This window comes from Loxodonta africana, chromosome 9 (assembly GCF_030014295.1).
Source record: "Loxodonta africana isolate mLoxAfr1 chromosome 9, mLoxAfr1.hap2, whole genome shotgun sequence".
In the NCBI taxonomy this organism is placed as follows: domain Eukaryota; kingdom Metazoa; phylum Chordata; class Mammalia; order Proboscidea; family Elephantidae; genus Loxodonta; species Loxodonta africana.
This window is the reverse complement of record NC_087350.1, coordinates 55801288-55817235: the sequence shown is the minus strand read 5'-3', so window position 1 is coordinate 55817235 and position 15948 is coordinate 55801288.

Sequence of the window (15948 nt, the reverse complement as noted above, 5' to 3'; positions counted from 1 at the left end):
AACATAACAAAGAAAACTCTATTCCGAAATGGGATTACATCCATAGGTTTAAACCAAAAAACTAAACCCATTTCCCAGAGTCAATTCTGACTCATAGCGATGCTATAGGACAGAGCAGAACTACCCCATAGGGTTTCCAAAGAGTGACTGGTAGATTTGAACTGCTAACCTTTTGGTTAGCAGCCGTAGCTCACTGTAGCTCTTAACCACAGGGCCACAAGGGGTCCTACACACATATTTTTTGGGGACATGATTTAATCCATAACAACCCTCCAGGGGTTTCTCCTAGCTTCAGGGTCAAGTTTAATCTCCTTAGCTTGGCATGCAAGGCCTTCCATGATCTGGCACCTTGCTGACTCTTCTGCTCCTCACTACCACTCTTACTGCAGCTGTGCTGGACAAACTTCGCCCTCAAAGGCCCAGACTATTTGAGCCTCAGAGCCTTGGAGCGTACCCTTGCCTAGGCCGGGATTTCCCCCTTCTTTATTTTTTTTTATCTGGCTGGAACCAAACCCAAACTAAACCCGTTGCTGTTGAGGCGATTCCGATGCATAGCAACCCTGTAGGACAGAGTAGAACTGCCCCATAGGGTTTCTAAGAAGTGGCTGGTAGATTCAAACTGCCAACCTTTTGGTTAGCAGTAGAGCTCTTAACCACTACTCAGCCCAAGCCTCTCCTCCTGGAGGGTGGAGAGGAGGAGTTTGAGTCCTCCAGTCTGGGTTAGGTACCCCTGCTTGGGCTCCCAGATTACCCATGTATTCACCTATCATACTTATTTAACAGTCCATTTATTCACCTGTCTCCAACCTCTGCCCTCCCCTCCTTTCCTCTCCCCTCTCCCCTTTCCTCCCCTCCTCTCCCCTCCCCTCCCCTGGGGGCTCTATTCATCTCTGAATCTGTACAATCAACAAGGAGACCTGGTCCAGAGCAGGTGCCCATCTTTAAACCCTGCTCCACACCCACCCTGGGAGCTTTAAAAATGCTGATGCCTGTACTCCAGACCTCAGAGATTCTGCTTTAATTGGCCTGGGATTGGGAGGGACGCCTGAGTTTGGGAGGGGGGAGGTGGGTGGAAAAGGTCCCCAGGTGGTTCTAACCTGCAGTCAAGGTTGAGAGCCACTGTAATTTACAGCCTGTGACTCATGACTTACCTAGTAACTTCAAACTGCATTCTAGGCATCTGTCAGGAAGGATAACCTTGAACTCACAACCTCATTGTACTTGCCAAAAATATTGCTGTAAAAAACCCTATTTATCCATTTATCTAGATCAGTGGCTCTGAGTAGCTATGCAGTCACTCACAGGCCCCACCCAGCCCTCCATCCCTTTAGACCACCTGAATGGGAATCACCTGTTACAAGAATGCGAACCTGGGCTTCACCCCAAATCCTAGGTGCCTGGCCTGGAACTGCACTGTAAACAGGTTATTCAATGATTCTGATGCACGCTAAAGTGCCCCAACTCAAAATATCCTAAAACAGGGCTGAAAACTCCTGAAGACTTGCAGAGGCCCTGAGGGAATTTGAAAGCAAAGAAGGACCTCCAGGGAACCATGGAGGGATTGGCTCAGCCAATTCCTGTCCTTCGGGAATATGGGCCCCACGTTGTCAAATCCCATTTTTTAAGAGACCCCTAAAATCTGGATTTTTATGTGAAATCTCTTTAACTGTTTAAAGTTGACAACTAATCCCAGTAATTTAAATACGCTGCTCAGGTCAAACAAAGCACACCTGTGGAGTGTATTTAGCTGGTGGATGTCCGTGTGCAATGTTAGCTCTAAACCCAAATATGGATTAAAGCTAGAGAATGGCAGGCTTGCCTCACGTTGACATGGCTCTCTCTCCTCAGAATTAACTGCTTTTCCACTTTGGGACTTGGGCCAGCACCGGGGGGTGGGGTACAGGAAACAGCCCCTGAGTTGTGTGCTGTACGTGCAATGAGAACGTTGTTGGGGACATTGCTCCTTACGTTCAACAGTGTTCTCTTCATGCCAGCTCACTGGAGAAAGGCCTCTCTGGTCTCAGGGCCTCTGAGAGTTATGTTTCAGCTCAGCAACTGGTTTGTGTGTATCTTATGGACACTGTGAACTGTGTGGGCTTGAGTTTTGGCCACTAGCAAGTTCAGAGGACTATTTGTGGTCCGTCTCTCTAACATGCAGGACCTTAAGGTCCACACTTTGTGTACCTGCCTCATTCCTGGATTCTTCGGACCTTTCCAACTTCTGTTTTCCATTTGCCAGTCGTCACAGGGCCTCTCCTTTAAGATTTTATTCTCTTGTATATCAAGAAGTTATGTTAACTGCTTTCTGGAATGAGGCATGCTATAAATAAAGAAGCCCATAAAAAGTAGTAAATGCTCAAAAAAAAGTTTGTTCAATCAATGACTACTTGAATGATTCATCTTGAAGTCCCACCCAGGGCCTTGTACAGAGCAGGTGTTCAGGAAATGAGGGGCAGGATGCTATAGAGGAAAATGACAGTTTAGAGACGAGGATATAATAGCCATGTCGTTTCCTAGTTACCAGGACTTTAGCCAAATTATTTAATCTCTCTGAGCCTCAGTTTCCTCATCTGTAAAATGGGGATAATCTCAGCACTCACTTTATCAGAGTTGTTGGGAAGATTGAAATTATGTAAAGTGCCTGCTACATAATAGGCACTTAATAAGTGGCAGCTGTGATAATGAACCACACCCTATGAATACTAATGTTACTATCTACTAACCTGATAAATATTGTGAATGAGGATACTCTTCCTCTGCTCAACTGGGCTAGAATCTAAGAAGCCTCGTGTACCCACTGGCTGAGCAAAACTGAAAGGCTTTCTGGGAAGCCCTGGAGTCCCTCAGCTCCCTGTCACAGGCCTCTGTCCGCTGAGCCCAGGGCACCCTCTGGTTATAGCAGTGAGAGCAGGTCCTTGTCTCCCAAGACTGCAGATGCCTCATCAGTATCTTCCCAGCATGCTCAGGCACTGAAGACCTAGGTCTTCCTCCCCTGGTCACTCAGCTTGCCAGCCTTAGACTGGAGCACCCCTTTTCTGGGAGCCTCTGGCACTTTTTCCAAGCTTCACGGCCCCTCCCTTCCCTAATCCTGACAGCCCCTCTCCTACATATCACTTAAGTGATTTTCTTTCTTGGTGGGTTCATTCACACTTTAGATAGTTTGCACCATATGGTATACTGAAGAAGCATTCCCAGGCCATGAAATGTAGTCTGAGGGTAATTCCTCTGAGGTGGGACATCAGATCCACCATCAGGAATGTAACCCTCTAATATTAAGGAGAAAACAATTAATTCATCATAAAAGTGGCCTAGGGTGAATTTAAGGAACTCTGGTGGCTCAGTGGTTAAGTGATATGGCTGCTAACCAAAAGGTTGGCAGTTCAAACCCACTAGCCACTCCTTGGAAACCCTGTGGGGCAGCTCTGTTGTGTCCTCTGGGATCAGTATGGATGGGAATCAGCTCGACAGCAACGGGGTTTTGGGGGTGAATTTAAGGTCTGCCAAAGTGCTGAAAATTTATTCAGAGGAGGCACCACTATGTAATGCAGAGGTTCTCAAAGGGTAGTCCCCGTGCCAGCAGCGTCAGAATCAACTGGTAACTTGTGATCAGTGCAAATTCGGGGAGAGGAGGGGCAACCAGAGCTGCAGAATCAGGAAATCTGGGAGTGGGTCCAGCAGTCTGTGTTCTAACAAGCCCTCCGGGTGGAAAGGCAAAGCCTGGATTCCCGGTCAGACCCTACGCCACCTCCTTTGTAACCAGGGGTGATAACTTACCTCAGTGGGCTTCTGCAAGGGAAATGCGATTAGATTAATGTGGGAAACGTGCCTGGCACATGGTGGGTGCCCAGCAATCCCCTCACCCAGTCATTCATGAGTCAACTAGGACCGGAGACTGTTCTGTGATGAACGCAGATTCAGACATGATCCCAGACAAGGGGCCATCAGACAAACCCGACCTGAAAGTTAGATTGTGGCCCTGAATGCCAACCTTAGGATTTTTATTTTACTGTGCCTGCGATGGAGGCTTCAGTGTTTTCATTTTTTTCCCTCTACAACAAATCAACAGGATCAGTGTGGTTCCAGCCGCCCCTGGGGTCACCTGGCCCCTTCCCTCCAGGCCACACCCCAGTCCTGGGTGGTGGTGGAGAAGCTTCGTGGGGCCAGCGTCCCCGCCCCCTTTCTCCCTTCCCTCATTCCCCTCCCCCATCCCCCGGTGCAGGGTAGGCGCGCTCTCGGACCACGCTTCCTCCCTGCGCTCGCCTTGGCTGTGCTCCCATGAAGGCAGCGGCTGGAGGCCCTCTTATCGGGCGCTAAAGTTCTGGCTGTCAAGAGAGGGCCCGGTGCGTTCCAGAAAAAGGCGCCTGGGAGAGCAGAACCTCGTGTTTGGAATGCAAGCACGCCGAATGCATTCCATATGGCTGCGGGTGCCGGGCAGCTCAGGGCGGGACCAGCAAGGGACCCAGTGGCGCGGGGGCGGAGAGGCTCTGGCAACCAGCCGCTAGTGTTAGCCCCTTGCCCGCCCCTCGCCACGGGAAGGCACAATTATTTGTGTTCGTTTATTGTCTGTCTCCCACACCAGAGTGTGCGCTCCCGAGGCAGGGCTGGTATGCTCGACCGACCGCTGATCACCAGGACTAGTACAGTGCCAGCCGCGAAATAGGCGCTACGAGGATATGATAAATGAATACCAAATAAAGGACGCACTGGTAGAGAGGCTTTAGCTATTCTCCCCTTCAGATAAACCCAGCACACATCCACTAGAGCGCTCAGCTTCAGCTAATATTCCTGAGAGCCTTCTATGTGCCAGGGCCATAGAAGGCCCTTCGTATGTGTAAGCCAAGCTGACCCCCATAACCCCATTGCCTCAGGGACTTTGTTATCCAACTTTGCCAGTGATGAGAGTTGGGCACTGAGGACGGGTCGTGTGACTTGCCAAAGGTCAGGCAGCTAGAGAGGAGCCGGCCAGGGTTTGAATCTAAGTTACAGGACTCCAGGTTCAGTGCTCTTTCTATCCAAGCCCTATAAAGGAGGTAACCACTGCTGAAGTTTTAATCAACCCTGGCCTCCTGGGGGTTTTTCTCACTCTGATCCCAGAGTTACTAGGTCATGTAAAAAGAAGGAATGTCCCCCTCAAGAAAACAAAGCATAAAAACAAACCTCTGACAAGCTTTACTCTGCTCGCCTCTCAGAGAGAGGTCTTTGAGCTTTCCAAATTTAAGGGACCATGATGGCCTTAAAGAGGAGCCTGCCGTGTTTATGTTAATAGCTATTTTTTTTATAATGGCCTGATCTCTTGAGTAACAAGCTCTTGGTTGAAACCCTAGAAGCTGTCCAATTAAAATTTGGAACCAGATAAGGATGGCTGTTACTACTGTTACTAGATCTGAAAGTTTTAGTCATTGCAGTAAGATGTGAAACAAGGAGGGAGTGAGAGAAAGACACAATTGGTTCTTAAGAATTCTGAACTAGGAGTTTATATTAAATACATTCTTTTATTGCATCCTTGTAACAACTCAACAAGGTAGAGAATTATTTTATATATTAGTATTATTCCATTTTTTATTTGTAAGGAAATTCCAGTTCACAACTTAGAAGCAACTTGTCTATATTTAGTCACTGAATAGTCCTTGTGACTCCAAAGAGTCATTTCTTATACCCTCACTGTACTTTTTAAATTATTATAGCTTTATAGTATGTTTTAAAATGTGATATGATGGGTGTTGTTACCCTTCACACATCAGATTATTCCAAAGAGTCTTACTGCTATTGGGAAGGAGATAAAATTATGCCAATTTACAGATGGTCTGTTTGTTGATATTGAAAACCAAGAGAATTAACTGAAAAAAGCTACAAGGATTAGTTAGTAAAGTGACAGGATAAAAACGGCAGTTGCAGTTCTATATCTGTACTGCCTACATACCAACACAACCAATTAGAAAATATAACTTAAAAAATTTCGATCATAATTTAAAATACCAAGGACTAACATTAACAAGAAATGTGAAAGAACTCTAAGAAGAAAACTACACGTCTTTATTGAGACATAAAAAGATAACGTGAATAAATGGAGGTTCATTGGTACTGTGTTCTTGGATGGGAAGCCTGGAAATTGTGAAGATGTCAACTTTTCTCAAATTAATCTGTAAGTTTAAGGAGATTCCAATCTAAATCTTTGGAATATTTGACAAGTGATTTTGATCATGTTTTCTTTATCTGGAAGAACAGAAAGTAAAAAAAAATGTTGAAAATAAGAGTAATACAAAAAAAGTAATTTGATGTGTGAAGGGTAACAACACCTATCATATCACATTTAAAAGCATACTGTATAGCTATAATAATGAAAACAAAGTGGTAAGGGTATAAGAAATGACAAGAGGATCAATAGAACAAAAGTAGTCCCTACCATACACAAAATTCAGTGTATGATAAAAATGACACCACAAATCACTAGGTAAAGGAAGAGTGATTCACCTGTAACTGTTAAATCATATGACTAGCCATCTGGGGAAAAAAAAATTAACTCAGAGCCTCACCTCTCACTTTATATAAAATAAAATTCTAATAGAGGAAAGAGTTAAAAGAAAAAAATGAGTCCATAAAAATTCAAAAAAACCCAAATGAATATTTTGGATAAGGATTTTTTAAACCTTTTATTTTTGAAATAATGTAAGACTCACACAAAGTTGCAAAAATAGTAAGAGTACCTCTTACCTAGCTTTCCCCAATGATAACATCTTACATAACCATAGTACATTTCCAAAACCAGAAAATTGACATTGGTACAATACTATTAAATAAACTACAGACCTTATTTTTGCATTAGAACAAAATTTTTAAACAATAAGAGCTGCAACTCCATTTTAAAAATTTAAATTGGTACTTTAAAAAGATGATTAAAAATAGGGAAACAAAAATACTTGCAACAAGTATGACAGATAAATGGTTATTACCATACTTTGGGATGCAAAAAAGAACAAAAAACAAAAAACAAACCACTGCCGCTGAGTTGATTCCGATTCGTAGCAACCCTATAGAACGGAGTAGAACTGCCCCGTAGAGTTTCCAAGGAGCACCTGGTGGATTTAAACTGCTGACCTTTTGGTTAGAAGCTGTAGCTCTTAACCACTGCCCCACCAGAGTTTCAACTTTGGGATGAGTGCTTACAAAAACAAAAACAGAAAACAATCCGGCATTTGTACAGAAAATCAGATATAAGGCATGTATAGGTATTTAACAAAAAAAGTAGATGATTAATAAGTATATGAAAAAGGATCATCCTTCCCAGGTAACAAAGGATCTGTGTTAAAATTATGAAATGCCAATTGTCATCTAGCAAATTAGCAGATATATAAGAGCTCAGCTGCTAACCAAAAGGTTGGCGGTTTGAATCCACCAGCCGCTCCTTGGAAACCCTATAGGGCAGTTCTACTCTGTCCTATAGGGCTGCATGAGTCGGAATCAGCTTGACAGCAACAGGTATACTGTGATACACTATTGGGAAAAGTTTAAATTGGTATATCTTTTCTGGAAAAGAAAATTTCAATCTAAGAGCCCTAAAAATGTTCACATACTTTTGTCCAGTCATAGTACTTCCAAAGACCTCTCCTTGGCAGTAATCAAAGGTACCACTAAAGATTTAAGTACATAAATGTTAGTCACAGTTAGGTACAACTTAATTTTCCAACAGCAAGGGATGTTTAAATTAATTATGGCCCATCCATATAATGGAATATAATACTGCCATGAATAACAACTTTTTATAGAATACTTAATGATATGGAAAACTGCTCATAATAATATTAAGTGGAAAATCATATTAAATGGAAAAGTGAACGAAGTTAGACACAAAAGACCATATATTGTGTAATCCCATTTATATAAAATATACAGAATAGGTGAATCTATAGAGACAAAAAGTAAATTGGTGCCAGAAGCTAGGGGGATGGGGACAATGAGAGGAGGGTGACTACTAAACAGTAAGAGATTTCTTTTGGAGTGATGAAAATGTCCTAAAATTGATTGTGATGGTGGTTGCACAACTCTGAATATACTAAAACCTTTTCTATACTTTAAATGGACAAATTGTATGGTATGTGGATTATATCTCAATAAAGCTGTTACCACCCCCCCATCCAAGCTTTGCCCCTCACTAGCCATGTGACCTTGAACAGTAACCTTACCTCCCTCAGCTTCAGTTTCCTTATCTGTAAAATGGTGATAACAGCAGCTACCTTGTGAAGTGGTTGTGATGTTTCAGTGACAGTATTTATGTAACTACTTAGCGAAGTGCTAGATACACATTAAGCCCTTGATAAATAATAATAATAGCTAATATTTACTGAGGGCTCACTAGTTAGTACCTGGCACTGGGCTGAGCACTTGTGTCCATGATTCCATGTAATCCTCATAACAGTGGATGAGGAGAGAACTGTTTATGCCAACTGAATTCTCTTTTTTTATACTAAGTAATTAAAATCTGGTGTGTATTTGAGACGTACAGCGTATCTCAATTAGAATAGCCACATTCTAAGAGTTGCATTAGTGTCCTACAGCTGCTGTAACAAATTACCACAAACTCAGTGGCTTAAAACAACCCAAATGTATTATATTACAGTTCTGGAGTTTAGAAGTAGCAAGTAACACTACAGCTTAGAAAAGGACAAACCAGAGATTAAGATATGCTACATGGATTGGAACCCAGGTTTACCTGATGCCAAGCTTCTCTTAACAATGAGGCAGCCCTGTTTGTGTGTGTGTGTGTGTGTGTGTATACCTTCTCCTCGTCAACTATCAAGTATTTCGTTATCCAACATTTTGCATTTATGACAATAGTAAAAAATCTACTACGTGACTATTTTGCACATTAATGATGTGTGTCTGACAATAATGAACACTGAGGTATGAGGCAAAAGTAATGTTGGCTTCGATGGTTAATGTTACATGTCAGCTTGGTTGGGCTATGATCTTCAGTGGTTTGGCAGTTACGTAGTGATGTAATTTGGTAATTATGTAATGATGTAACTTGGCAGTTATGTAATGATGTAATTTAGCATTTATGTAATGATGCAGTTTGGCATTTATGTAATGATGTAGTCATTCTCCATTTTGTGATCTGATGTGGTCATCCTCCATTTTCACACAACTCAGATTTTGCGTAACGACCTGGTCTTTGGAACCTAACCATGTCGATATGTGAGGAGAGTGTGTATAGATTTGTGTTTATGTTTGTATGGATCTTTTTCTTATTTGACCCACTTCATTAGGAGATGCTGGGCTACTTATCCTGATGCTAAGCTTCCTCTACCTATCCACATGCTTGCAAATGGTTCTTCCCTTTTGTTTTGCTTAGAATAGTTTCCAAGGCATAAAACAACCCAGAGGAAGTCTGCATCTGACCTGACAATCACCCAGAGTTAAGTGTGCCAGTCTCACAGCTTTGGCCCCTATAAGGTGTAAGGCCTTTGAGAGGAAGGATGATTTGTTTCCATGGCCCAGCTCTGCCTCCTCCTACCTTGTAAAGACCTCTTAGCTGCGATCTCATCATCTTCAGATATGTGGCTTATAATAATATTTACTTGCCAGGGATGTTGGGAGGGTCGCTTACAGGCCCTTAAGGCCCCAGAGTTATGAAGTTGGATTCTCCCTAGATCCCTGTTGGCAGGGAGATGGTAGTCCTGGGGCTGGCCCATGCCCAGCAACCTCAGAGCCAGCTGTGTGCAGGCAGTGAGTACAGCTGCTAAAAATAAAAGTTACATCTTGCAGGGACATATACTGGCCCAGAGGCAGGGCTCACCCCAGGCAGATGGGAGTGGGAGAGGTAGGGCGGGGAGACTTACCCACCATAGGGCTCCCCACCTGCAGGGTGTATGTGTGTGTGGGGGGGGGGCTGATTCTTTTTCTATCCAGTACAAGGTCCCCTTCTCCAATTACAACAGAGGTGGCTGAGGACCACATGGAGTGAGTGGGTGGGGCCTGTTACCATTAGCCAAGGCAGTGAAACCAGTCTTCTAATGCTGTCCAGTGGAAATATAGTGTAAGTGAAACATGAAATTTTAAATTTTCAAGTAGCCACATTAAAAACAAAACAAAACAGGTGAAATTAATTTTAATAATATATTTTACTTAATATATAATTTTTTATGATTTCAACATGCCATCAATATAAAAATATTAATGGAATAAATTATCTTTTTTTTGTGCTAAGTCTTTGAAATCTGGTATGTATTTTAGACATACAGCACATCTCAATTTGGATTAGCCTGTATTAGTTTCCTATCACTGCTATAACAAACTACCACAGACTTAGTGGCTTAAAAAAAACACATATTTATTTATTGACGGCTCTGAATGTCTGAAGCCTGAAATGGGTCTCCCTGGACTAAAATCAAGGTGTTAACAGGGCTGCATTCCTTCTGGAGGCTCTAGGGGAGAATCCATTCCCTTGCCTTTTCCATCTTCTAGAGGCCTGCTACATTCCCTTACTCATGGCCTCTTCTTCCATCTTCAAAGCCAGCAATGTAGTAGCTTCAAACCTCTCTCTGACTTTGACTCTCCTACCTCCCTCTTTCTCTTATAAGGGTATTTGGATAATCCAGATAATCTCCAAATCTCAAAATCATTAATTTAATCACATCTTCAAAGTCTCTCTTGCAATGTATTGTTGTTGGGTGCCATTGAGCCGATTCCAGCTCTTAGTGAACCCCATGTGACAGAGTAGAGCTGGCCCATAAGGTTTTCTTGGCTGTAATCTTTATGCAATCAGATGGCCAGGTCTTTCTCTTGCAGAGCCGCTGGGTGGGTTCAACTTTCGCCAACCTTTTGGTTAGCAGCTGAGCGCTTAACCATTGTGCCACCAGAGCTCAGGTATCACATTCATAGGTTTTGGAGGTTAGAATGTGGATATCTTTGGGGGCCATTATTCAACCTACCACAAGTGCTTGGTAGCCACATATGTTAAATTGTTACTGTACTGGACAGTGCAGTTCTAGGGAATTAAAGTGAAAAATCTAGTCAGAACTCCTTGCTTCACGGCCCAGCTTAGACCCTAACTCACTATGGAACCTTGGGAAAGTCACTTTATGTCCCTGGTCGACTGTACTTTCCTTATCTGTAAAACAAGGTTGATAATAACTTATGCGTGCAAAAATGCAACAAGCTACCAGGTGTATGAGAACTCATTTAACTGTACAGGGCAGGTTTGATGGGCAGGCGGGGTTGGCTATTGTGTGGTGGGAGATTTGAGTTCTAGGAATGCTGCTAGAGGCCATTGGGTTCAGCTGCGTCATTTTACAAACTGAGGCACAGAGTGGGGAAGAGCCTTGCCAAAAGTTCACAGTAAGTTGGTGGCCAAGCCAGGAAAGGGACCCAGTCAGAACACTGGTCCTCACTATGCCACACTGCCTGTCCCCTCTGTGATCCTGTTTTCTCACCTGTAAAATGCAAATAATAATGGCACATTTTTAAGGCTGTTGTGAAGATATTTCTGTCAGGTGTGAATGTGTTTTGGTAACACAGACCTGTGTAAAGGAAGGTCACAGTGTCTTCCTGGGAGCAGTTGCTAGGGTTGTGGTCCAGGGCCAAGGCAGGTCAGCCTCTGTGGCGTGGGCTGGCTGCCCCCTCGCTTGACTGACCTGCAGTGCTTCTTCGGACACCTTGGAGGATCTCTAGAGGCCTTCTGGGGGTTTTCGCAAGCATATCTTGTCTTTTGGTCTTTTCTCTTCTGTCCCCTCTAGAACCAAGCCTTGGGAGGTGCAAGAAGTATGCCCCTCCCTTGATGGCACAGACTGTTTCCTAGAAACTGGCTATCCCAGGGCTTGGCCCTCACCTGGCTCTGCTCCTCCAGTGGGAGCTGTGTTTTGGCTGGGGAAAGGGTGAGGGAGAAGGAGCCTTGGTGGTGCAAATGTTAAGTGCTCAGCTACTAACCGAAAGATTGGCGGTTTGAACCCACACAGCGACTCCACAAGAGAAAGACCTAGTGATTTGCGCCTATGAAGATTACAGCCTAGAAAACTCTATGGGGCAGTTCTGCTCTGTCTCATGGGGTCGCTATGAGTGGGAATTGACTCGATGGCAAACAACAACACAGGGGCCAGCAGGAGAAACTGGAGCCTGGAGTCTTGTTCTGGCCCCCCAACGGCTCGCCTTACTAGCCTGGGGAAATCTCTTCTTCTGTGGCCTCCACTGGGTTCAGCTGCACAGTGAGTACCTAGGGGTTAGGCCAGAGGATCTCTCTCAGTCCCCTGAGGCCTGAGATCCTGGGGCTTCCTTCACTGTGTCCTGATAAGGGATATAAAATAAAAATAGGCATCTGACCTTATCTGTAAAGTGACTGAACTGACTCTAAGAGCTCAATTCAGTCTCTCACCTACATTTTACACTTGCTGCCTGGCAGATCCAGGTAACCTTTCCCCCAAATTCTACCTTCGTTGCCTAGGAACCAACCCATTATCATTAAGAAAATGAGTTTCTTTGCGGTTAGGCTAAAGAATGTGAATACCTCATGGAAATGTTTAATCTCAGTCTCATCCAGTTTCTGACATACTACCAAAGTAATAGATCATAGTAACTCTTTGTTTCCACTCTACTCTGGAGAACTAACGTTCTGAACAAAGCAATCGTTAATCAACCAAACCCACTGACGTCGAGTCTATTTCAACTCATAGCGACCCTATAGGACAGATTAGAACTGCCCCATAGAGTTTCCAAGGAGCGCCTGGTGGATTTGAACTGCCAAACTTTTGGTTAGCAGCTGTAGCTCTTAACCACTATGCCACCAGGGTTTCCATTCCTGAAAATAGCCGTCATGTCATTGCTTTGTAACCCACATGAAACCCCCATTGACCCCATGTCTTTCAGTTATCTTTCATCCAATCAGTGTACTCATGTAACCAATAATGTTAAAGATTATGCTTTACTCTCACACCTTTGACTGACCTTGATAACCGTAAACCAATGAAAAAAATTGTAATTTTATTCTCCCCCTTCAGCTCTATAATTACTTGTGACTTGCATTTTTCCCCTGAGATGGTGAGCTTCAGCCTGAGAGTTTGTGATCTCCCATTGCAATGTCTTGGCTTCAATAAATCTCTTTTGATTTTACCTTAACAGAGATAGTCTTTTCTCTACAACACATTGGTGTAGTTGGCAGGATTCAGAGTTCTCTCTCCCTGGCAGACCCTGAAGACCTTAAAGACCAGAGTCAGGTGCCAATAAGGGCCCTTTTGAGCCTTCCTGCTTTTTTTGACCCCTTGGGGACCTGTCCAGAAGTTAGTGCTCATGAATTAATGAGCGCCAAATTTTGGCGCAGCTTTTTTGGATTTATTGAAGGCGTTTCTCCTCATTCACTTCCCTGTTCGTGGCTGAACGACTTTGTTAAAGGCTTGTGTTTCTAACTGTGGTTTGAGTGTTACGAGATTGACAGTTTTTAACTGTGTTTTGAGGTTGTCATCTACAGGCTGTATCTTCTTCAGTGTGTTCATACTCATCTTCCTTTTGTTTCCTGTTTGCCTATTCCTAACTATTTTCACTTTAGATTCCTGCCTTGTGAAAGGACTCTGGAACAAGGCTTATTTTTGTGTTAGTTATGTAGCCAGTTCTAGGACCCTGAAGGCAGCGCCAGCTGTTAAAAGTTCCCAGAACCCTATAAATTGCATTACAAGCCTGTGGTTGTTATGTATTGAATAGTGTCCCTCAAAAATGTGTGTCAACTTGGCTAAGCCATGATTCCCAGTACTGTGTGGTTGTCCCCCACTTTGTGATCTGATGTGGTTGTCCTATGTGCTGTAAATCCTAACCTCTGTGATGTTAATGAGGTAGGATTAGAGGAATTTATGCTAATGAGGCAAGACTCAATCTATAGGATTAGATTGTCTTGAGTTGAACTCTTTTGAAATATAAAAGAGAGAATTGAGCAGAGAAGAGAGGGATCTCCTATAAACAGGAAGTGAGCCGGGAGGGAGTGAGTCTTTTGGACCCAGGGTCCCTGTACTGAGAAACTCCTAGACCAGGGGAAGATTGATGACAAGAACCTTTCCTCAGAGCTGACACAGAGAGAAAGCTTTCCCCTGGACCTGGCACCCTGAATTCACACTTCTAGCCTGCTAGACTGTGACAGAATAAATTTCTGTTTGTTAAAGCCATTCATTTATGTTATTTCTGTTATAGCAGCACTAGATAACGAAGACAGTGGCCAACTCCCACTCAGGCATCTTTTTTCTTTCAGTTTGCTACCAAACCATTTTGACAAGTTCCGTTGTATCTCTACCAGCATCTGTTTAACAGCTTTTTGCCTCTTTACTTTTGGGTTGCTCATGGTCTGAACAGCTGCCAAGATTTTGGTCTTTTGTTTCTGTTATACTTTGAACATGACAAGTCCACCATCTAATGGATAAAAGGTATAACTCCCCGTGCAAACCTTTTGTTTCTCCAAAGGTGTATTTTGGCTTATTAGCATACCTTGTTGGCACATGCTGTTACTTAATGAGGGGATGCCACCTCTGGCATGTGCTTACTAAGGTTTTCTGCTTGCAGGTTTGGGGCAATGTTTTCCACTTGAAAATTCAAGTCAAGGTTTGTTTAACCTAGGTATCTTGGTGCACAATTGGCTTTGAGTGCACATTTGTTAAAAATCTTGCAAGAAAACAGGTGATGCCAATTCCCAGGCAGCATCACCTGACTGATCAATTTCATTGATCACTTAAGGAAAATTGAGTTTCTATCTGCTCTTTTTCTTCCATTCTGGGAAAATGAGTTAACTTTCGTTTAATGCTAAGAAAATAAGTTGCTTAGGTTGTGTGGTACTGTTTATATTTATTTATTTATTTTTAAGCTGGCCTCACAAAGCAGTGTTTCATTTTGTTCTGAGAACTTGCCTCTAGTCTAAAATATTGTATCAGAGCCTTATATAAAATTAAAGACCATGGCTGATGTTTTCCATGGGGTTTTCTAAATTCTTAGTTCTTTTCTTTTCCACTGCTTCTTATGCCTGGAATTCTAACAGCTACTTTGAGAAACTTTAATATAAATCAGTAATTGTTCATTTTAATTGGTATAACAAAATCTCAAAAAGATATTCTATAAAGCAGGATTATTAAATCAGATTACAATATTTCTTCAAAGAACATACTGATTGGTTTAATAATAAATAAACATTTATGTGAATTAGATAGTTTTTTTTTAATCTTCCCAGGAATTAATAGACATTAATTCATTCTTGCAAAATTTTATGTTTATATTAACCTGGAGTGCAAAACCTTTTTAAGTAACTTAAGCTTAATGCTATATCAAATATGTTTTATGGAAGAAAAAAAATAATTTTTATTAATTCCAAAATAACAAGAAATTTAAAAGGTTTATTAAAAGAAAATTTCAATCTTAACAGTTTTATTTCCCTAGTTTACTGTTTATTTTATGTAACCTGCCTAGTAAACAAAAATTCTGTTGTTTCTGTGAATTTCTTGTCCTTAACTAAACAACCAAGCCACCTGGCCTTAGAAAAAGCTAAAGTTTCACCTTTAGGATCTTTAATAAAATGACTCAAGTATTGTTCATATGATAAACTCCTAACAATTTTAAAACTTTGTAGGAAAGCAACAAAAAAAGATTCCTTTCTGTTTTATAAAGAAATATTTTATTAAGGTTTTATTTAATATGTTATAAATTATATGAAGAGAAGAACCAAATTTTCCTTAAATTAAATTTTATGTCAATAATATTTGCTTAATACTAAACAGCAAGCAGACAATATTATGTCATAATTTATTATTTCAATAGCAGCTTTATCGTTAAAGCCAATGGCTTTATTAGGAAATCCACATCGTTTATATTTAGAAATATTTTTATATAAAGTTTCTTTTTCATGGACTTTATAAAAAAAAAAATTTTTTTTTTAGCATTACTTTTTGAATTAATTTTCATCAAATTTTTCACTTTAAAAACTATTACTATAAG